The sequence below is a fragment of the Cucumis sativus genome, chromosome 3 (assembly GCF_000004075.3).
Source record: "Cucumis sativus cultivar 9930 chromosome 3, Cucumber_9930_V3, whole genome shotgun sequence".
NCBI lineage: Eukaryota > Viridiplantae > Streptophyta > Magnoliopsida > Cucurbitales > Cucurbitaceae > Cucumis > Cucumis sativus.
In genome coordinates this window covers 6,275,881-6,281,880 of record NC_026657.2, presented here as the reverse complement: position 1 = coordinate 6,281,880, position 6,000 = coordinate 6,275,881, and positions in this window count along the sequence as shown.

The window sequence follows — 6,000 nt, the reverse complement described above, 5'->3', positions numbered from 1 at the left end:
AATATGTTAAATTAGTTTATGAATAGTATATATGAAACAATATATTGTATATTTTATGAATAAAATGTCATGTTATATATCATTTTGTTAAATTGGTTTATGTATTTTATTTTAAATGATATGTTATATTTAAAACAATAGTGACTATGTATTAAGGGCAGTATATTGAATATAATAAATTGAGAAGCTTTTATTAGTATAGTAGATGAAAATTTATGATAAAATATGAAAATAAAATAATTGAAATAAAAACTAGAATATAAATATTTCAAATAAAAGTCTAAAACAACATAAAGTCTAATAATAAGGAAAAACTAGTTCAATAAGAAAAACTTGCATCTTTTTCGGTTATAGTCAGCACATCCACAATGACCACATGTAACGCGTCTCTTTGAACTCCATTTTAGAAGAAATTATAATCTTCTTTGATCGACCAACTGAACATTTTACGTTCGGTGGGAGGACGACAACTTCAATTTTGTATTATTGAATATATTCAGTAGTATATATGTAACAAATAACATAACATAAATGTATTGTGCAGTAGTATATATATGTAAGAAATCAAAGAAAATACTAAACGATTAAAGAAAATTATATGAAACATGATGGAAAATATAGTGAACCAAGTATGTCTTCCTGTATATATAATGATGAAATGATCAAATATATGAGGTAGTATATATATACGTAACAAAGCACATAACATATATGTATTCTGGAATAATATATGTATGTAATGATTAAGAAAAGTATTGAACTGTTACATAGTATGTGTATGCAATAGTATATAAATTAAGTGTTAAAAATTACAAAACTAAAAGAAAAAATTGTAAACGTATTATCCAATGTATGCAGGAGTACATATGAAACAGAACACAAAAATAAGAATAAGTTTATTTTTCTATAGGAATCAGAAAAAGAAAGAGCAACATGTGGATGATGGAATGAAAAAATAATTTGGTTGATGACTTAAATTGAAAATAATTACTATCATATAATTACCATATAAAGATATATAACTTATACTATATTTAGATCATAAACAATTAATAAATATTACATTAATAAATATAAATATATATGATATAATAATTAAGGAAGTTATCATTTATATAATAAATTAGGTGATTGATTATTAAGGAAAAAATTCTTTAAAATTTTTAAAAATATTAAAAGTTATTTAAGATTTACGGATATAATTATTTCTAAATAATTAAATGAAGATTAAAATTGTCCTAAAATTTTTTAGTTTAGATAACAATTAAAAAATTAGGACATTTGTAAAATATCATGGATAATTTAGATCATTCCAAGCAATCTTTCAAGTCATTAAGCTAAGTAATTGTTGGGTTATGTGTTATTGATCACACACGAGCTTGCATGTAAAATCATTATAAATATGTGTTCTTACATTTTTGAATGGGTTGGAGTTTTTAAAGAAGAAAAGTTGGGTGCTTAAATTGTTTAGTTAAATTAAAAATTATATATGTGTGTAAGTTGGGCTGCTAAAATTGTTTTGTAAAATAATTAAAAGTGTTGTGTGGTGCATGTCATAACCGACCTAATTCTATCTATATATCTTTTTCTCTTTCGGTTCCTTCATCCAACGGGTCGTCCCATAACTCAATTTTGAGTTTGAAGTTTAGTAGGTAAGCACTAGTGGTGGTCTTATTTGAGTTCATACAAACATTCAAGCATCAATCGAAGCTTCAAATGTTAGTTTACTCTTAAAACCCTAATTTGCATCAATTTAGGGTTTTGTGTTAATTTAGAGCAATTAGATTAAATCGATATGCATACCGCTACACATGTCTAATTTTTCATTAAAAAAAGCCTATAAGTAATTATAACTAATGGCAATTTTAGGAATAATAATAAAATATACAGCAACATTTAAAAATATTTACAAATATAGCAAAATCTATGTGTGATAAATCTGTATTGTTGATAGATCAATATTTTGCAACATGGTCTATTAATGATAACATTTTATCAATGATAGATTTTGACTAATTTTACTATATTTGCAAAAAAAATTAAAATAGTGTTATATTCTTAATTATTTTGAATTTAATTATATTTACAACTATGTAAAAAATAAAATATATAAACGGGAATTCTGGATCCCAACCAGACTCTGGAATATGTGGTAGGAGGGCAGGTAGGATGAGGTATGGCTGGGATGGAGAGTGACCTTGCCCGGTTGCCAACCCTAAGCATGAAGAAATGGGTTGTAGCGTTACTCAAAGTTGAAAAAAAAAAAGGGTAAATATGCAATTGGGAATACAGTTTATGTTGGCCCCATGGCTCTTCAATCTGTCATTGTCGACACTGACAATTCCCAGCTTTCCGTCGCTCTTAGTATTAGGGTTAACACTAATTAATTAATAGCTGACAACAAAAGATATATTTCTATAATAGATGTGATTTTGAAGGGAGATGGAAAACTTTTTAGGATTAATTTGGTGGGAAATTATGGAAATGAAAGGAATGTGATTTTATGGGGTGGATTTTAATTTAATGAGAGGAAAGAAGAGAAGAAGGGACTTGATTTTAAAAGAGAAAAGAAAGAAAGAAGGAAGAAAAAGGGAAAAGAAGTATGAAAGTATTGCAAAGCCTTTAATTTAACTACCCATTTAGGTGCTTGCGTGAAGCAAACATGCAATAAGCCCCATATTAATTTGATTTCTTTTTAACACAATCATATCAGCCTATTTAGTTTCTCTCTCTTTCTCTTTCTCTTTTCTTTTTAATCTCTCTCATTAAAATATCCTGTGAGTTTTCCAACCTATTAGAGGAGAAGCATTTGTTTCACAATGTGGGCGTTGTGGAATGTGTCATGTTAATTTCTTCTAATAGTATTGACAGTAAAAGGAAGCAAAATATTTGGATATCATAATCACAACTTCGTTTGCACTTGCTAAGAATTGAAATAAATTATCATCAAAATAATAAAATTGTTACCAGTTTGGTGTTTTGTTTAACAAAGTTGTTTGGTAATTGAAGTTGGAATTCAATTAATAAATGTTTATTAGAGGGTGTTGAAATCGTAAAAAGAATCGAGTATATTACAATTACGAAGATACCATTTGTTCACATTTTGTTAACTTAGTATGTGGGTGTAGTTGTGTTATTGGGTGTTATTTTTCTTTAGGAAAATCATTGTGCATCATGTTGTAACTTTTTGTAAATGCCTTTATGCTTGCCTCCCTGTTTCTTTCTACGGGATTCTTTCCACTTATTTGTTATCAACTTCTCTTGATTGCTCTCTATTTTTGTCACCACAAAAGTTCTCTCCCTTACAGCCTTATTTTCTTTTCTCTAATGTATATCTGTATTCTTAACCTTTAACGTTAATTTTTAGAATACTTTCAACAACAAAAAATAGCGTCCGAGTGAATCTCATTATCTCATTATCCCTTATGAGCTAGGAATGGGGCCTAATAGATCTACAGATCAGAAATTACAATGATATGAGATTAATTGGCTAAACTCATGAACCACATTAATCAATATTTGTTGACTGTGTGTACACTTCATTAAAGATCCACAGCTGAACTCTTTTCACTGTAGATATATTTCTGTGTCCACGGATATAAACAGATAATATCTTACACCAGCTAGGTCAAATTACTTGTTTATGGTCAAATTACGAGTTTACCCCTAGGTTACCATTAGTCCTTAAATACCAGTGTTTCTCTAATGAACAACTTGTTTATGGTCCAACCAATAAACAGAAACTCATCTCTGTCATAGAGAGGGTATGACTCTTTGTTCAAGTCCTGGAGATACCATTTAAGGGAACAATAATCTACTTATCCTAAAGTAGGGAATGGGTGAATTTTATTTTGTATAATTATGTTCCCAGCTCCCCACTCGATCTTGTCCCCAAAATGATAAGCATATTGAGTCGATAATCTGACTACTCTCACCTATACAAATTAAAAGATAATCTCTCGCGAACAAGAGTTCATAATACACTCGGAATTAAAACTAAGTTACCTAGGTCATCCTAATGAAATAGAAACCTAACTAGTAAATATATGAGTTTCATCTAGTAGTTACTAGTTCATGGTCCAGTTTTATGCAAACTCATTGCATAGGATACCCTAACTCGCATGTTACGTACACGAACGCATTGGATCATTGTGTTTGTATCAAATACAAAGTGAGTCTTATCCATAGTGTTACTAGGATAAGGTACCTAGTCTTATCTCTATACTATAAACCCTTTAAGCTAATCTCGAACATTGATCCCTAGTATGTATCTACATATTTTTCAAGACTCATCAACCAACTTAGGATGTTAGTTTATTGGATCTGGGCTATTAAGACAAAACTAATAATATAATCAATAACATTTATTGAAATTATAATAATAACACTTTATTAATAACGGTCAATGAATTATATTTACAATCTATAAGTTTTAGGACATAAATTCCAACACTGGCAAGGTATGTGATAGTCTTTATATTGGATGAAGAAGATAAATGTTAGCATTTTGAAGAAGGCATAAGGACAATAATTCGAGCTCTAGTAACGGTAAGTGCAAGTTGGTCAAAATTTTCTAAGTTGGTTAAGGCAGCCATGCGTGTTGAGAAGTGTTTGGTCGAGGGAGATGAAGAGAAAATGTTGAAAGGAGAAAAGTAGTCTGAGGGTGGGCAGAGAAAAAGAAAAGAAAGGTAGAGAAGAAATAAAGAAGCAGAGAAGCAGACTAAGTCTTGCGTTAGCCAAAGATCGCATTGGTTCGGTGATCAGATGCCAAGATATCAAGAGTGTAGGTGAGGGCCTGTAGACAAAAGGTCATATACTTAAGTATGAGAGAGTTGGACATTACCAAGATGAATGTCTAGAAGGAACCAAAGTTGTATGAGGAGGTCCCGTGGCAAGTAAAGGAAAGGAGATTGCGGAGTAGAATTTTGAGAATAAAATTCCAAAAAGGAGAAAGTATTTGTGAGGTCCAGATCTGAAAATAGAAAGAAAAAAAATGAATCCTATTGAAAAATAGAGGTGTCGAAGAGTGAGATGATCCTTCTAAAATGAAAAGATTGACCATTCTAAAGATAAAATTCAAAGGGAATGAAGGAAGTTGCATTTGAGAGAAGGCAATAGAGGGAAAGTTGTTGTGGTGAAGGAGTTCTATCGCAAGAAGAGTTAGGCGATCTAGTGAAGTTAAGCAAAGAGAAGTCAGAAAAGAAGTGGGCAGTTGTGGTCTTTAGCAAGAAAGAGAAGGCGAGAAAATAGTTCAGTTTTCTGAGAATGAGAAGGCAAGGAAGAGTTTAGCTTTTAGAGAAGATATGGTTTGCGTTTCGAGGGAATGTCTAATCTTGAGTTGATCGTTGGCTTACGTGTCGAGCTTGGATTTGGTTGCATGGTGCGACACGGAAGTAAGTTGACCCCTGTAAAATTGTAATTTGAAACTAGAAGGTAAAAAAAGTAACTGGTCCAAAGGATTAATATAAATAGAGGTAAAGGCTCTAAGAGAACTATTGTTATTTAGAGGTTTTGTCGAGAGAGTGCAAGACGTGAGTTGCAGCTGAGGAAGTACTAGGCAAGGAGAGGCGTTCTGAAAAGAACAGGATTAGACTTTTGCATGAGTAACCTTCTTAAACTAAACACTCATGCATGAATGATTTGTAAATGGGTTGTTTTGTAAATATTTTCTTAATAAATTCTTTCTGAATCTGAATTATGGATAATGCATCCTTTATCTCTCTATGTTATTATAGTTGTTGTTGGAAAAGAGAAAACTACTACTTTCTATGTGTTGATTGTGAGGAATGTATGCAAATCATTAACTTTATTCCTATTAAGTGAGCAATGATTATGTAGTGTGCACATAATGTGAATGGCGTCAAGTGGATTGTCGGTGCAACAAGAAATGAATCAGAAAACTTCGTAGATGTTATGGATGAATTGAACATCACAGTAGCTCAATCACAAGACACTAGCGAGAGTGAATCGTGGTAGACTTGGAGAGCGGAAGGATTCATG